The sequence below is a fragment of the Scyliorhinus torazame genome, chromosome 2, assembly GCF_047496885.1.
Source record: "Scyliorhinus torazame isolate Kashiwa2021f chromosome 2, sScyTor2.1, whole genome shotgun sequence".
NCBI lineage: Eukaryota > Metazoa > Chordata > Chondrichthyes > Carcharhiniformes > Scyliorhinidae > Scyliorhinus > Scyliorhinus torazame.
In genome coordinates, this window is record NC_092708.1 from 239,237,795 (window position 1) to 239,256,320 (window position 18,526).

At 45.2% G+C, this 18,526-nt stretch overlaps 1 protein-coding gene and 1 long non-coding RNA gene across 7 annotated transcripts in view; one reads left to right on the forward strand and one right to left on the reverse strand.

The window, feature by feature from the left end:
- LOC140396632 (alpha-(1,6)-fucosyltransferase) overlaps positions 1–18,085 on the reverse strand; it is a 1,055,147-nt gene extending 1,037,062 nt beyond the window's left edge. For all 4 annotated transcript variants that reach the window (XM_072485445.1, XM_072485437.1, XM_072485429.1 and 1 more), the window contains exon 1: positions 17,735–18,085. The gene's annotated coding sequence lies outside the window, so the exon portion shown is untranslated. The remainder of the gene's footprint in view (positions 1–17,734) is intronic.
- Positions 17,460–18,526, forward strand: part of LOC140396682 (uncharacterized) — a 118,888-nt gene continuing 117,821 nt past the window's right edge. For all 3 annotated transcript variants that reach the window (XR_011936595.1, XR_011936600.1, XR_011936590.1), the window contains exon 1: positions 17,460–17,726. This is a non-coding gene — a long non-coding RNA (uncharacterized lncRNA). The remainder of the gene's footprint in view (positions 17,727–18,526) is intronic.

Here is an 18,526-nt window from a genome sequence, read left to right on the forward strand (position 1 = left end):
GTGGATGAAACTCTGTGCTCCCGGAGTCAAAGAGGCAGGTCGTCTCGTGCCCGTTGATCTTCACCGTCGTTGTAGCGGTCGCGAGGTTGCGGGGCCGAGACTGATCCAGGGTGATAGAGGCAAGCTGCGGAAGATGCTGGGAGGTCCCGGGCTGATCAGCGGTGGCATCAGTAGGCAGCGAACGGCCAGACGAGCAGGGGCCCTGAGGCGCGGTCCAAAATGGCACAGAAGATGGCGGCACCCACGGGGCGCACATGGCAGGCGGCAAAGATGGCGGCACCCACGGGCCGCACCTGGCTTGCAGTGGAGAAGATGGCGGCGCACCTGGGGGGTGTAGTAATGCCGGGCCTGAAAACAGCGGCGACCGACCGGGCCTGGCAAACGCAAACAAAGTGTCCCTTCTTCCCACATCCGTTACAGGTCGCGCTTCGCGCCAGGCAGCGCTGCCTGGGGTGTTTACTCTGTCCACAGAAATAACACTTGGGGCCGCCCGGACCTGACCGACTGCCGCGCGGCACAGGCTTGCAGTGAGCTGGAGTCGGCAGCTGGTGGGGCACACGATGCCCACGAGGGTGCCGCGCGGTCGGGGAGTGTAGGACTCCAGGTTACAGGAGGCCACTTCTAGTGAATTGGCAAGCTGCCTAGTCTCCACACGATCGAGCTTACCCCCTTCCAATAGTTGCTGGCGAACGTACGTAGACTTCATGCCCGTGACATAAGCGTCTCTGATTAAAAGTTTGGTGTGTTGGACTGCCGAAACTGCCTGGCAGTCACAGTTCCTACCGAGAATTTGTAGGGCCCGCAAAAAATCGTCCAGAGTCTCCCCCGGGAGTTGCCGTCTCGTGGCCAGGAAGTGCCTGGCGTACACGTGATTCACTGACTTAACGTAATGTCCCTTCAGTAGCGTCATCGCTTCTGCGCAGGTAGGCACATCCCAGATGAGGAGAAATATTTCAGGGCACACCCGTGAATAGAGGACTTGGAGCTTCTGTGGGTCCGAGAGTTCTTCAGTGGCTGCTCTGAACCAGTGCTCGAAGGCGGACGTGGCGTTGGCTGCGTGAGGGCTCAGCTGCAGGTGATCAGGCTTGATTAGGAAGTCCATCTTTTAAAATCTTGTGCAATAAATTGATGTACCGTCAATTACCACGAGACGAGAATGGTGGAACAATCGAGGCTTTATTGTACAAGATGTTGTGCCTCCTGCAGCTGGAACCAGAATGGGAGCAGCGCAGGAGAGCAGACACGTTTATACGCTGCCTGCTGGGAGGAGCCAGCAGGCAGGGATTTACTGTTGTACATTTAATACACAGGCAGCACCGTAATACATACAATATATACTAGTGGTGTTTACCACACAGCTATCACTGGTGTGCCCCTGGAACCCCCCCCCCCCCACCCCACCCCCAACGTAGAACAAGAAACAACCACATACAGGTGGTCTTCCATAGTTGTATGGGTTGCTGCGGCACTGAAACCCAATCGGATGACCTTGTACATCAAGGGACCAGAGCCAGAAAGGGGTTTAAAGGCACAGCCCAAAAGGACATGGCTGCTACAGCCACTAAGTGTGCCATGGACAGTCACGGGAAGTCATGGAAGAATTTATTTAGCAAACTGACCACCCACAATGAGCTCCTGCACGTGGGTCTCACTGAGCCAATGAGTTTGCACGAATATACTATTGTTTAATGAGTGAATAAAGAATTTCTACATGAAGTGGAAATTGGATCCAAGTTCTTTTGTGTCACTGATGCTTTTTACAGGGTTTAGAAAGTGAGAGTCCTTGTTTAAGAGTCTTACATTTATACACAACCACTTACTTTAATCTCAGACTGGAACAGGCGGTTCTGCTGGAATGGTTATATATCCCATGGACGATGGAAATAGATTTTGACTGGTCATTTTCTTTCTGATTAAAGTGAAAAATGTTAGTGTTACCGTTTTATTCAGGCAATGTCAAAAATAAAAGGCACCATCTGGCTAATTATGAGATACACTGTGCAGCTCCCATTGTTACACCCAAATGTGTATGTCAACTCCCATCTTGGCAGCATGGTGGTACAGTGGTTAGCACCGCTGCCTCACAGCACCAGGGTCTGGGGTTCGATTCCGGTCTTGGGTGACTGTGCAAACTCCACACAAACATTCTCCCCATGTCTGCATTAGTTTCCCCCGGGTGCTCTGGTTTCCTCCCACAGTCCAAACATGTGCAGTTAGGTGGGGGTTAGGTGGGGTTACAGTCGATAGGGCGATGGTGTGGGCCTAGGTAGGATGCTCTTTCAGAGGACTGGTGCAGGCCCAATGGGACAAATGGCCTCCTTCTGGACTGTAGGGATTCTATGGATTGGCAAAGCACCCTCATTGTTATTCAGTCATTGACTGTTCCTCAATTTGAGAGTGACGTCTGCTCGGGGTCATGAGCTTCAGCCATGGGGCTTCACTGAACTGGCTCGTTCTTAACCCACAGCTTGTTCAGGCACGTGGGGAAGGATTCCCATGAGGTTGTGGGATTCAGAGTGCTGGAATTGCTTCCTCTTCTTTGCCTCATCAGTAAGATGTTGGGATGCAAAGCATGACATAGCTTGGTCGACAAGTTGTCACCATTCTGAGGAACTGAGCAAGTTCCTCCCAGTTATCAAGGCCACTGCTGCGGTGCTTCCAAGGAGAGGTTCAATTGGTCTTTGAAGTGTTTTCTTCGTCCTCCCTGGAATGCTTGCCGTTGAGAGTTGGGAAAACAGGACCAGGTGGGTGGTGGCGACATTTTCAGACATGCAGACAGAGGTTTTGTCCGAATGCTTGTGGAGCTAGCTTCAAAAGAAAGACGATAGCATTTGCTTGACAATCCCCTAATTGAATCCGAAGGACTCAGTGCAGTCAGAATTTCTCGAGCGCTTTTATGTGCCACTGATGGCCAGGTCTTACTGCAGAGTGTGATGACAATAAAAGGTCGTCACACTCCAAATTTGTCAGCTTGGTGTGGCCTTTTTCGTTTGTAGAAGGTGGAACTGGCACAGCTCACCACTTCGCACTCCAAGATCCAGTGTTGGATCTCCTCATCAATGGGGCCTTTTGAGCAACGCGGCTGCCGAGGTATGGGAAGTGCTCAACATATTCCAAATCCTCTCCTTCAACTATATGGGAGGTGGAATATTTGGCTGAGCAGGTATGGGTTGATATAGGAGTTTTCTTTTGGCAACACTTCAAATACAAGCCAAGTTTCTTTTCTGCCAAATTGAAGAGATCGAGGGTAGCTTGCAAATCTGGTGCGGAGTGAGCAACAACATTGCAGTCATCTGCAAACCGTAAATAATGTCAGTTTAGGTTTGGCACAGAGGCAACTGAGGTTAAAGCATTTTCCATCTGGGTTTTATTTAACACTGACACCCAAGGGCAGTTGATCTTGGATGTGAAATAGCCACTGCCAGGTAGACTGCAAATAGTTTGGGGGTTAGGGCAGTTTATCTTGGGGGTTAGAGCATTTAATCTTGGATGTGGAATAGCCACTGCCAGGTAGACTGTAAATAGTTTGGAGGTTATCGCACAGCCTTCCTTGGCCTCAGTCTGGATTATGATGGGGTCTGTTTCAGATCTCCCACTCAAGACAGTAACAAGCTATATCAACATGAAGCAATTGCAAAATTGCAGTGATGATATTTCTTGGACATACAAATCATTGGAGCCCAATCCACAATGCTTTATGATTTACTGAGTCAAATCTTAGGTCAGATCTATGAATGCAATGAAGAGTTCCTGTTGTTCTCAACATTTTTCTTGCATTTGCCTAGCCATAAAGATCATATCAGACGTTCCTCTGTGCCATTATCACATTATCTTTCGCTATATCTTATGGCCCTTGTGTGCAACTGGCAGTATTTTCCCCGTTCACTTGAAATTGTCTTTCTGACACACCGGCAACATGCCATGTCGGACATTTACAGCCAACAGAGATTTCATTCCAGCCCTGTTAGATTTTAATCCACTCCATAGTTTACGGTTCATAGAATTGTGAAAATCCCACAGAGGAAGATACAAAGCTGTGTTACTAAATAAATGCTAAAATGCTCTTACTATCTTTCATAACCTTAGACAAAAGTATCATTATACTAACTCCAGCTCAGAAACAATTAAAGGGATTGCAGATATGCAAATTGAATACAAATACACAGCAACTTAATTGAGGCCCATGAACCAATACTTTGAATATAAATGAATAAAGTAATAACACATCTCAGACTTGAACTATCCAGACCCACACAATGGAATCTTCAATTAAAGAGATGTTAGCGCCTGATTATTAACTCATCCAGAAGGCTTTAAGATAAAGCATTTTTTTGATGTCATGTTTAATTAAACCATCTGATTGAAAAAAGACCAATTGGTTTTGGCTCAAAAATTGTCAGCACAATAAAGAGCCTCATCTTCACAGAAGATTAGATTAATTTCCAAATAAAAATGGAATACTGAAGGTGCTTAATGTTAAGACAGTACTGAAACTGAGGAATTGACCAGTAGGCCTCAATCATGCCCTGAGCCAATCAAGCCCAGGACAGCTGTCTGTTTTGAATGATGCCATTGACATCTGGCCATCAAATTTTACCAATTGCACACAGTTCCAAATCAGCAGTATTGCAAATCAACCTGGAAGAAAATACATAATATATTTCCAACCTGATACAGTTCTGCCCATTGTTCAGTTACCTCAGTTACAGTACTTATCATAAAGTTTTACAGGACAGAAAAAATAATGTTTTAGAAATTCAATGCAATTACCCGGAATACATTGACCTTAATCCTATTGACTAAAGAAAGTTGCAGTAGCCCGGTTTGGATGAGGGAAAAATAAAGGAGGAAAAAGATGATGAAGTTGTTACACTATCCTGGGCAAGTGTGCGGTCAATTCCAGCCCCATGAGTCCTAGAGTCACAACGCAAACAAATTAATGAAAGTTAATACCTATTACCCACTTTAGCTGTCCCATCCTCTACCCACACACACAAGACAGAGAAACACAGAGAGGTAGGAAGGGTAAAAATATTAAAGATGAAGATCAAATGATTAGAGCCTTGCTTCAAAGAATGGTTCTTTAGCACACTTGCTGATTAAAGTCTCTGGTTTACAGCTGGGAATGGTCTTTTTTGCAGAGTCGTTCATTCAAGGTCCTTGTAATTTAGAAAGAGAATGCAGTACTCACAGGCAGCTAGCTTTCTGGAGAGACACTTTAGTTCTTATCAAACTGGGCCTTCAGCTCTTGGTTGGCATTCAGGCCCATATCTTTCTGAAGAGACACTTTATTTCACATCAAACCTGACTTCCAGCTCTTTGCTTGACTTCAGACCTTTGCAGTCTCAAGAGAAAGATACCCATACTTGCTGGAGAGAGAGAGAGAGAGACAGCTTCACAGTGGCCTTCTGAAGAGAGTTTAGCTGGGTCTTGTGGGAGAGAGTCAGCAACAACTTTCTGGAGAGGATTTAGCTGCAACTCGTACCTCCATGTTGGCAAAATGAAACTGAAAGATCCTTAGGTCTCTGAACCATTTCAGTGGGATCATATCCAATCAGCACCTGTTACTGGGCAGAGCACAGCATTTTGGGCCAATTCAATCAAACCAAGTCATCACTGATGCCAACAAGTCTGCAATAACCAGTCTAAATCAGCACAGCTTTCCAGATTCTTCTGTTTGAATTAAAGGCACAGGCCATTGTTTCCTTCTGCTTGAATTAAAGTGGCAGGCTGCCTTAAAGACACATGGCCATAAGTCATCCATGGATCAAAAGTGTAACGGAAAAAATAAAGGAAAGGGGAAATAAGGGATAGACAGAGAAAAAGCAAGAAGGACCCTTACAAAGTAACAAAATAATTCCTACTGAAATGGAGGATATCAGACAAAGGACTCACACTTCGTACTTCCCAGCAGTTGATCAAAAGCAACATTGAAAGTCACCTAAAAGCTACTAATTCTCAGGCAGCACGGTGGCACAGTGGTTAGCATTGTTGCCTACGGCGCTGAGGACCCGGGTTCGAATCCTGGCCCTGGGTCACTGTCCGTGTGGAGTTTGCACATTCTCCCCGTGTCTGCGTGGGTTTCGCCCCCACAACCCAAAAGATGTGCAGAATAGGTGGATTGGCCATGCTAAATTGCCCCTTAATTGGAAAAAATAATTGGGTACTCTAAATTTTAAAAAAGCTACTAATTCTGAAAACTATTTTGTTATTAATATTCAGCAGTCACTCAACAAATAAGCACATGTTTTGTACAAAACACCCAAAGGTAAAGCACATGATACCTATTGCAATGTGCCAGCCACACTACTACTGCCTATTGATTCACGCACTCAGTCAGTTACTGGTACATGGAGATTGCAGCATTGAAATAAGACGAAGGAACCAGTGTGGGTTAGTGAAGCAGGTGTACATCCTCCCCACCAGCATTCAGCTTAAACCTACACGCTTGCCCAATCCCATGTTCTCCCTTCTTCCTTCAACCACTTCCAGTAGTACATTCCATTGTCTCACATGTATTGGGAAATAGACATTTCGGAAATCAATAGTCTTGCCTGTTTAAATCAAACAGCCAGCTGGGTTATCAGCCCTTTACAGGTGCAAGGCCTTCACATAGGGTTGTCAACTATGATCAAATGCATTCCTTGAGGTTGCAACACATGACTTTCCCCACACCCCAGCCATTCATCAGCCAACATATCCATCCTTGTGACATATGGCCTTCTTACGCCAATTGGAAAGAAAGCAACAAAACCCATCCCCCAATTGGATGATGTCAATGTTTTTATATCTGTTGAAGAGAAAAGTTCGAAGAAAATGAAGGGGGAAAAAAACGTGCATTTTTTAATATCCCAATGATTTTTCTCAAGGGTTGCACACAGCTGTGTCCTGGAGATTGATCTTCCATTTCTAGAGATTCGAAGCCAACCCTGGAAAATTTGTGGACCTATATCTGGATAGGAGTTTGGTATAATTTGTTGCACAGAATCTTTGATCTATAGCTTGTCTACCAGAGACACTGTTCAATGTCGCTCTCAATATCAGGTTGTTCTTTTTACTATTGTTGACTCAGCAAGGACACTGTTCACTTACAACAGTACCAGGTGTCCCAGTTTAGGCATCTTAAGTTTCATTATCTTCAATTAAAATAGCCGTGCCTTAGAAACCCCTAATCTTGAGTACTCATGCAAAAAGAAAACTTGTTTTGAAAACAATCTTGATAAAATATGATCTTCAAATATTTCAGAGCTCCCCAATGTCATTTTCTTGCACTAATCAGACTGTTGATTTCCATCTCTGTAACACTGTCCAGCAGCACCCCACTACTGCCCACTTGCTACTGAAACTCTTGTCCATGCCTCATTACTGATTCACTTGATTATTCCAATGCACTCCTGGCTGGCCTCGTTCTATCCTTACTCAGTTTCAAGTCATCTGAAGTTCGACCGCCGTGTGTCCTTACTTGCACCTACCACCCACCACCTCGTGTGTTCACTAACCCACACCGGTTCCCAGTTAAGCAATGCCTCAATTTTTTTTTAAAAACTCTTCTCAAATATCTCACCCCTCCCTGTGTCTTATCTCCTCCAGCCCCACAACCTCCCATTGATCCCCGAGCTCCAGCAATTCCAGCCTCTTGCCCATTCCTGAATTTTTATTTTGTGTCCATGCCTTTGGCCAAAGAGGCCCCAAGCCCCTGAAACCCTCTTTAGGCACTCTTTACAACCTACCTCTTTAATCAAACTATTGGACATCTGCCCTAATATTTCCTTAAACGGCTTGGTGTCAAATTTTGCTTTATAAAGTCCTGCGATAAATACACACCCATGTAAGTGGCAAATAAATTTTAAACACCAATTTTTTTTAGGCCAAAATTGAAGGGTTGACTTTTACACAAATAATATTTAGGGGCTACCATGCATGCTTGATTGGGGCCCACACAGCACAAAACAAAGACCAAAACAAAATCTCAAGTAAAATCCAAACAAATACCACTTTGTCAAATACCTATGAAGTCATAGGTTAGGTTTCCTTTTAACTGTCAGCAGTCATTATTTGCCTTGTCTTTTGTACAACACGATTTCACCAGCGGTTACTGGCGACAAATAGACACTCGAATCGAGACCAAAATACCATCCATCTTCCATAAAACCAGTCCTTTGACCCCCTTCTTAAGGGCGAACGTAATTCTTTCCAATTGTAGGAACTCTGCCATATCCTCCAACCAAGCAGACACCTTCAGCGGCGCCTCCGACCTACACCCCAATAGGATTCACCGCCGGGCAGAGTGGTGAAAGCCACAACATCAGCCCTCCTCTCCTCCAGTAGCTCCAAGACCCTGTAAGTCACCACCAATGGGCACAATGCCATCCTCACCCCCACGAAGGTAGAGGTCCAGAATCCCCCTAGCTTCGGGCAAGGCTGAAACATATGGATATGATTCGCAGGTCCTCTTCGCACCTCTCACATTTAGCCTCCACCTCAGGAAAGAACCTACGCATACGAGCCTGTGTCATATGGACCCGCTGCACCACCTTAAACTGTATTAGGCTCATCCTGGTACAAGATGATGTTGAATTCACCAGGTGCATAATTTCATTCCAGTAACCCCACCCAAATTCTATCCCCAGTTCCAAGTTATCACCTCCACTGGCGCCTTCTCCGTTCTCAACAACCATCCATCAATACCCACAATCCTCCCCTTCCCCAGCTCCTCCGGTGAGAACAATCTATCCATTGGAGAGAGTACGCCTTGGCATCAGGGGGGCGAGGGGAGCACCTTGGGCACTAAATCCCACACCTGCATGTACCTGAATTCACTCACCCCCGCGGCAGCTGGTACTTCTCCCGCAACTCTTCCAGCCTTGCGAACCTTCCCACCACGAACAGATCCCTTACCCTCTCTACCCCTTCCCTATACCAACTCCTTAACATTGGGTCTATCCCTGCTGGTATAAACCGGTGATTCCTGCATAATGAGGCCAGCACAGATATACCCCCCACTCCAAAGCTGGTTCCAGGGATGATACCACTACCAGACTGATGGTGTACTGAACCAGAGAGAAGAGGAGGGGGTCATCGCCATGGCCCATAAGCCCACCCCCACACAGGAGGCCTCCTCCACCTGTACCCCATTCTCCTCCCCCCAAAACGTCGCACCTTTTCCACATTTTCTGCCCAATAAGAACATAGCAGGTTTGGAAGCACCAGCACCCACCCCACCCCCCTCTGCACAAAAGCCCTCCAAATCCTGGGTGGCTTGCCCGCACATACAAAGTCTGAGATTAACTTATGTACCCTCCAAAAGAACACCTTTGAATGGAATATCTGGCTGGACTGAAAGATAAATAAAAACCTCAGAACCCCAATGTTGCGATGGCTTACAGATCCTGCCCCTGCACCACATCGGAACTTGTACACCCCACAATTTTGATATTCAAAGTGCTTAATTAGTCAGGAGTCACTTTGCCACTCAGATTAGTGATGGCAAGTGTAGGAAGTAAGTAGGGCCAAGCTGGAAGCAGACCCGATTGAAGAGGCGAGTAGCTGCCATTGCTGAAGCTGATGTCCATCCACAAAATGGAATCATAAACTTTGCATCGGGCTTGGGCAGAGTGGACCCCTGCCGCCCCCCTCCCCGCCATTATCAACACATAACTTACTGTGCTACTGTGGCAAAAATAATGCAGTTGGCCATAAACCACCCCAAAGGGAAAAGAAAAAGTAACATCTCGGCTACAGATCTAGTCAGTTCTAACAGCGACAAAAGCTTCCATTTATATATTACCTTTAATTCAGGGAAACCTCCTAACCAAAGGCAGGAGGAAAATAAATAGGAATCCAAAATGGGCTGCACGGTGGCACAGTAGTTAGCAATGCTGGCTCACAGCTTCAGGGACCGGGGTTCAATTCCACCCTTGGGTGATTGTGTGGAGTTTGCACGTTCTCCCTGCATCTCCGTGGATTTACTCCGGGTTCTCCGGTTTCCTCCCACAGTCCAAAAGATGTGCAGGTTAGGTGGATTCACCAGACTAAATTGCCCTTTTGTGTCTCAAAGATTCGGTGGGGTTATGGAGGTAGGGCAAGAAAGTGGGCTAGGTAGTGTGCTCTTTATGGAGGTTGGTGCAGTCTCGATGGGCCCAATGGCCTCCTTCTGCAATGTAGGGATTCTATGGTTCCAAAAGGAGGAGAGACAGGGAAAAAAGGTGACCATAAAAAAGGGCCACCAGTTTAAATTTCAGCCTGTTCTTTCTTTTAACAAATGCTACTACACTTGCCAGTGTTACCAGAAGAAGCCATTTTAAATTTGGCCTGTATTGAATCGTACTTCTCCAGTGTCCCTTGGCAATTTGCTGTTGCCAACAATTCTGCACCATCAATGCTGCCAACAATTGGGAGAGCCATCCCACAGTCAATGCTCTTCACTGCTGCCTTTTGCTTCAGCCCCACCCTTGCAGCTCGACCACTGCAATGTCACCCTTGCCTCCTCTTCCAAGCTGTGGTTCTGATGGTGGGTCAAACCTGACCCAAGAAACAAAAATCCAAATCTGTCCCGAGCAACCGGACAAGTTCACTAGTGGGCTTCAGGTGACCATTTTGGAGGTTTGAGTGGGTTACCTCTTCCAGAACCATAGAATCCCTACAGTGCAGAAGGAAGCTGTTTGGCCCATCAGGTCTGTACCAACCCTCCAAAACAGAACCGTACCTAGGCCCACTCCTCCGTCTTATCTCCGTACCCCATAATCCTACCTAACCGGCACCTCTTTAGACACTAAGGGATAATTTAGCAAGGCCAATCCACCTAACCTGCACATCTTTGGACTGTGGGAAGAAACCGGAGCACCCGGAGGAAACCCACGCAGACACAAGGAGAACGTACAAACTCCACATTGACAGTTACCCAAGGCTGGAATTGAACCCCTTGTCCCTGGGAGGCAGCAGTACTAACCATTGTGTCACCGTGCACACACCATTGCCAACAGGTTGTTTAGCTCAGGGCTAAATCGCTGGCTTTGAAAGCAGACCAAGGCAGGCCAGCAGCACGGTTCGATTCCCGTAACAGCCTCCCCGAACAGGCGCCGGAATGTGGCGACTAGGGGCTTTTCACAGTAACTTCATTGAAGCCTACTTGTGACAATAAGCGATTTTCATTTTCATTTCATTTCAGGTTCCAAAATCTGAATGCACCAGTCTCTTGTTGGGAAATAAGCACGCCACCCCAAGTGGGTATGGTTAAGTGACTGCCTGGCCCAGAACCTGCCCTCTTAAACAATTCAAATTCCCAACCCAGGGGTCAGACAATGAAATGTCACCTTGACAAGCGTGGCACGGTAGCACAGTGGTTAGCACTGTTGTTTCATAGTGCCAGGGTCTCAAGTTCGATTCCCGGCTTGGGTCACTGTCTGTGCGAAGTCTGCACATTCTCCCCGTGTCTGCGTGGGTTTCCTCCGGATGCTCTGGTTTCCTCACACAAGTCCCGAAAGACGTGCTATTAGGTGAATTGGACATTCTGAATTCTCCCTCTGTGTACCCGAACAGGTGCTGGAATGTGGCAACTAGGGGCTTTTCACAGTGACTTCATTGCAGTGTTAATGTAAGCCTACTTGTGACATTAACAAAGATTATTATTATATCAATGGTTTCACGGAGGATACATTAAGTTATATTAAAAGATTCTGACAAACATTGGGTGAGTGACACATATTGCATCCAGCTTATGTGTCCCCTTATTCTAGAGAGTCCCAGTAGTGTAACATGTATGTTTCCATTGCCTTCGTAGAAATGTCCCTCAGCTGCTTTTTGACAACTGTCCAATTTAGGGTTCAGCCATCTGGAAATTTATTTAACACAGACCAGACAACGGAAGTCTGATTTTAAAGTCCAAGTCAGTGTTCTTTCACCCACTGGTTTATGTTATGACGTGCTGGCTTTAGTTATTAAGCTTTTTGATCACTAAAGTAAAATACATCACAACTCGAGTAAGAGTTCAACTTGGAACTCTCCCTATTCGCTCCTCCAGACTTTCCCGTTCTGTTGTGAATGTGACAGAAAAAAAAGACAGTTTTGTATTATGATGGGAAATATGAAAAGTGATAAATGCAAATAAACAATGTTTCCTGTTATGGTCTTGCACCCAGAGTGGGAATTAATTGACCACCAGACAATGATCTCACGTTAGCCTCTGAATTTGAATCTCTCTCCTGAAACGTTAAAAGCTCAATGACTTCACCCAGTTAACTGCAACACAACATACCATCAAACCCTCAACATAGCTCTTAGAAACACAGGTCAGTGAATATTCTAAAAAATAATGCTGAATCAGGAGTTGAAACAGAAGCTTTCCCCCACTCAGGAAATTACATTTCTTCAGTTATTATTTGGATAGCAACCACATTAAATATGTTGGATGTGCGATCTGTACCAGTGCTGTAAATAATGAATGTTGATCCTCAGCCGGTTCAATCATGCCGCAATTTGACTCCAAAAACGTGTGTGTGAATGGCATAAACACAAAGGAAAACTGGTCACTTTAAATTGCATTCAAATCTACTTCCATTATGTCAGTAAGGAAAAAGCCACAATGAGGCACAACCCAGGTTGTTAACTTTTATATAATCGTTGCATTTTCACCATTTTCCTAAAAGGGTAATGTTTGCATTATTTTTTTTTAAAGATATTTCTTTATTCTCCTTTTTCATATTTTCTCCCAAATTTACACCCGCCAACAATAATCAGTAACAAATATGTCAATCCCCATATCAATAACAATGATCCCATTCTCCCACCAAACCCAAAACATTCGCCCACATGGTCACATAAACAAATGACAAAAAGGAACCAGGAATCACCCACAGCCACCACTAACACCCATCGCCCCCCCTCCCCCTCCCCCCAACCCTTCCCCCCCCCCAAACTAATGTTCAATGTTATCCAGTTCTTGAAAGTGCATAACAAATAATGCCCATGAATTGTAGAACCCTTCTAATCTTCCCCTCAGTTCAAATTTAACCATCAAGAGTCAAGAATTCCAACAGATACCACCACCACGCCAGGGCACAGGGTGGAGAGGCTGCTCTCCAACCCATCAGGATCCACCTTCGGGCGATCAACGAGGCAAAGGCTACAACATCTGCCTCCGCACCAGTTTCTAACCCTGGCTGGTCCGACACCCCGAATATGGCCTCCCGGGGGCCCGGGTCCAGTTTCACGTGCACCACTTTAGAAATTACCCTACAAACCTCCTTCCAGTAATCCCCCAGCTTTGGACAGGACCAAAACATATGAAAGTGATTAGCGCCGCCGCCCCCCACCCCCCCCAAAGCTAACACACATCTTCTACTCCTTCAAAGAATCTGCTCATCCTCGCCCTTGTGAGGTGTGCTCTGTATACCACCTTCAGCTGTATCAGCCCCAACCTCACGCACAAGGTGGAAGCATTCACTCTCCGGAGAAGTAATGTTTGCATTATGATGTGCAGGGCAAACCTCTTGCTTGAGTTTCCGGTACATCTTTTTGACAAAACTAGGAAGATGGGCCCTTCAGTTGTCAAGGACATTGATATCTCTTTCATCGCCCTGTTGCTCTCTAACTGAAGTCTCCTCTGATCATCTCCATTTTAATGTTACCACGGTTCCACTTGCTCAGTCTTCCAGCAACTTCATATGTGAATCTTACCAATCAAGCTTCAATCTCTGTTGAGAGTGCTGAAGTGTTCTTGGTCAGAGTCACAAATGACAGTCTCTATGACTGGCGGTGATTATTGAACCAAAATGGGAGTAAGTCAACCTCAATCCCAAGGGTCTGCTTAAGAGGGAAAGACACTGTGATACTTCTTCCCTCCACTTCCTCATCAAATTCTGTGCATCCTTCAGCACAGTTGACCACATCATCCTCCTCCAGTGCTTCTCTTACAGTTCAGTGGGACTGCCCTCACTTGGTTCCACTCTAACCAACCCTATGCCCAAGTATCTCCAGCAGTGGCTTCTCTTCCTCCCTCCCATCACAAAAGGTCTATCCTTGGTCACTTTATCTTCTTGAGCAACATGCTGCCCCTTGGCGACATAAAGAACTGAATCCAGGTTCCATATCCACGCTGACAACACCCAGCCCTGTTTCTCAATCATCCTCTCTTCGACCCTCCACTACCTCTGGGTTATCAGACTGCTGAGTCAATCTCAGATGAACTGCCATTCAAAAGGCCCTGTATGAATTCAAGCAGTTTTTTGCCTTCCCCTCGTTTCATCTAGAGATCTCCAGCCATCTCTTAAACAGGGCTAATCTCTACAGCATCACCGATATCATAAAACAATGGCAGCTGCCTCTCAACAACCAAAATAGCTTTGAAAATCCACATCAGAAATAATTGGAAGGAACTGAAATCAATAGCAAATTTCCTTTTATTTTACCATCACTTAGTTGGATTTTTGGACGAGGTGTGCACTTAATACACAAGCATTCGATTCTCTCAAGTGTAATACCACAGTACCACAATAGGTAGACTATTTTGAGCATGAAACCCTTTCCTGCCTTTTGAAAAACTGAAATTAATTGAAATTTACAGGTTTTATGCAGGCTTCAACCACTATTAATGTTTCTGACATTAATGCCACGCAAATAGAAAAGCCTTGGGCACTTGGCTGGTAGTTGGCCAAAGAACCCATTTGTTTAAAAGAGTTAAAAAGTACAGATTCGAAAGAAAATTCACCAGCACTCAAAACCTGCATACTTTTAAGTTGAGGAGTACAAATAATATATATATATTAACACAAAGGAATGTGACACTTGTGGCTAGATAACTACCTAGTAGGAAACAAGAGCAGAATATTCTATTTTTACTGAACCTGTGCTTCTGTCTGCTGGTATCAGCAACAGCTAATATTGTATCTGCCGACATCTAGTGCCCGTCAGTAACTGCTAGGCTGTTACTCCTGGCAATAACTATGCTTAAATAGACAGTAACTGCTGAAGGCAACCCACAGAAAAAGATGCACTAATTGAACAAGGTTTTTTTTAAAACAGTTTAAAAAGCACTGAAATCATAAAGTAAGTAAATACAGGATTGTTTTTCTTTCACATCAGCCACCCCACCAGACCACACAACTGACAGTCTCGATATCTAAAGCAAAATGGTATATCTTGAAACAAAATCATAATTCTAGTTTGGTGCAATATTCAACTGCGATCTAGAAACCGTAATCACGGTTTGCGGTTTCACTCAAGGTCTCCCCCCAAGCCCATCAGAGGATCCCACATTGCCAACCTAGTCGGAAGGATTTTCTGCCAATCACCGCATTGCTGTCCTCAGCACCAACTAGTTAAATACACATAAGACAAAATAACATGTTGTTTCTCGTTGGTTGTAACCAGTGTTAAACTGCTCAGCATCTCTCAAGCAGTATTTAAGTGTTTAAAATCAGTAGTTTTTAAAAAGTCTCACAGCATTAAACCAGGTCACAATTTACTTTCACCCCCGATCCATCAAGATAATGATTTGATTAATAGGGTAGCTTCATTTAGATACAGCACATATTGTAGCTTCACAAAAGATCAGACAAATCACGAGTAACACCTGAAATGATTTCCTCCTTAAAATCAAAATAATCTTCACCCGGGTCAATAAATAACAATTTGAGGTTTTTATTTCATAGATTTACAGTGTGGCATCAGGTAAAGTGTCATCTTTGCTGTACAAGAAAATAATCAGTTACGTGGCCATGCACAATTCTGAGACAGCAGTAAGTACATGAGAAAAGCCACTCAACCCAATCCCTTTTGAATGTCTCTAATGCTTTTACTTTAACTTCCCCGATCATTAGACTGCTATCATCATCCATCATCTGGAATGTAGTGCAATGCCGGAAAGGGTGAATGCAATAATAATTCTCAACAGAGAACTGGGTAAATATTTGGGGGGAAAATTTCAGTGCTCTGGAGAAGAAGTAATAATTGTAATGGTAATAATTGGATAGTACTGTCAAAAAGCCAGCACTGTCACTGGTTGAATGCTTCATCAATTTGCTCCGAATACCCTGATAATATTATCTTCCAACCATTTCATTTTTTGTTCTAGGTTTGCTTTCCTGGTTCAAATTTGAAGTATGTCTCACATGTATGTTATGTGCACATGCAGCACTTAATGCAAACTCTCAGAGCCTCTCATTATCCATATTTTTCCAAGGCTACAGTGCCCCTTCAGCAATACTCTGTTAGCTCACTCAGTCTTCAGAAGGTTACCACATCAAACTAAAATAATCACACACGTGCATACATAGACACTTTCTGAAAGGTTCCAATACTTCAGTGAGAATCAAGTCTGCGCATTTAGATTCAGTATCCCCAAGTGGCACCACTGAACACTGGAGCAAAGAGCAATCCTGCATCGCACTCACTCATTTTGAGACTGTGAACTGGTGTCCATTTGACCATTTCCAGCTTCAATGGGGTTGTTAGACTATCCCATTCCCATGCTGTCTGCATGTTTACATTGTGGTCATAATGGGCTCACGTAATCATGAGTGATGCTCAGTGATGTCCATTCAATGTATGCGCGTTCTACTCCCTTGTTTTCAATGATAGCTCTCCACCCTTAACCCAATCTTCACCCCAAAGCTCTTCAACGTCCCTCTTGAAACTGAGCCCCACTTTAAAGACCACAAACCAATCGCAGTGTTGTGCCAGCCATCCGTAAAATGTAGATACTCACTGGTCACAAAAGGGGGCGAATAATCCTCCCCTTTATCCCCTGGTGCCGCTCTCCTCCTCAATTAACAAGGTTCCCGAGAGCTAAATTGCATTATTTACTCGTGCATCTGGGTCACGAGTTGAGTGCATCACTCCCAGGAATTAAGTTACTATTTTCTAAAGAACACTTTCTGTTTCATTCTAAATGCCACACATTTCCCCCCGAAACCAGGAATTCCCCAATTAAAAATACGTGTTGGTCAATTTCTACTTGGAAATCCACACACACAATAAAATCCTGGTCAATGCGTGTACTCTTCCTAACGGCGGGGGGTGCAAAACAGGAATTCCACCAGGACCCTTTCCTCCCCAAGCTAATGCCGTTACTTCTCGCAAGCGATCGCCAATTTGGTCACCAAACCAAATACACCCACTGCAAACTTAGCAGCGGTATCCACATCTGGCTTGTACAACACGATCTTTCATCCCAAGCCAGCCGGAAACATCTTAGTCACAAAAAACTATTCCGAATTTTCCCCCAGCACTTTATTTGAAGGGGGCGGAGTGTTTTTCGCTAAGAATAAATAAATCACCCTCTTTTTCAGAAACCAATCGACTTAATTTTTTTTTAAAATCAGACGGGGCGAAGCACCTCCGCTGTCTGCAATGAACAATCTGACACATTGAAACTGTGGGGAAATCAACACAAGAAAAATCCAAAGAGGGGCCTTCCTTCCAGCAGCAAATCCTTCAAAGCCCGGCTCACAGTTAAGTCTCATCGATTCCCCTTTTTATTTCCCTTCCCCGCACACACAAACACACCACACAGAGCTGCAATCGCGAGAAAGCCAGGGGCCCCCCGGAGGTAACGGTAAAGCAAATGGGTGGATGGGTTGATCATTTGCCGAAACGCGCCGACCGCTATTTGCAGAGTCCAGGAGCAGCAGCAGGAACACAGGCCGGGGGAGAGGGCTCCGAGCTCGGCTAAGACAGAGTGGCTGCCCGCGGAGCGGAATACAGCAGCGACACACACACACAGAAACGAGGTACAAACCTGCCACTTCGGCTCACAGAGGTTCCACGCTGCTGCTTTCCCCCTGTTTGGTTGAAGGATGTCTTCTATATTTCAATGAATATGCACATTAGATGGTGGATCCCACTGGTATTTGATCGCGTCAGGCTGCATTTGGCGGAAACAGGAACTCCAAGGGGGTCTGTGTGTGTGTTGCTGTGTGTGAGAGAGGATCACAGATCAGCTCCAGGGACCCTCCATGTAACGGGAAGGAGCGCCAGGCGCTGAGTGTATACAGCAGCCTTGCCTGACTATGTGTAGTGAACAGTGAGAGGGAAGCAGCACAGTCTTGCTCAAAGAGCTCAGCTCAGCCCATCTCCCAGGCACACACTGGCTGTGGTGCGCATGTCTTTCCCCCTTTCACAAGCAGGAATCACATGGAGAGAGATCCAGCTGAGAATTTGCACTGCCCCGAAATCCCGTCCCTTTTCTGCACATTAGCTATTGGTTAGCCGTAAATATGTTGCATCGACTATGCAACCCTCCAGAAAGAAGCATTATTAATTGGCCACCTCTACTCCCGCCGGTGAAAAGCTGACCAAACACAAGGAAACCGAAACAAATTGCTGCATCGTTGTACTTACATTTGATTATTAACATGAATCCCTGAGGTTACAGTACATCATAAGGTATATGTAAATCCATCCAAACGCCCTATATGTATTAGGATGCAGTAAATGTCCACATTGAATAGCCTCCAATGAATATATCAATTTTATATTGGAACACAGCGTGGAGAACTTGTTCTTGCACTGCAATAACCTGTTGTAAATA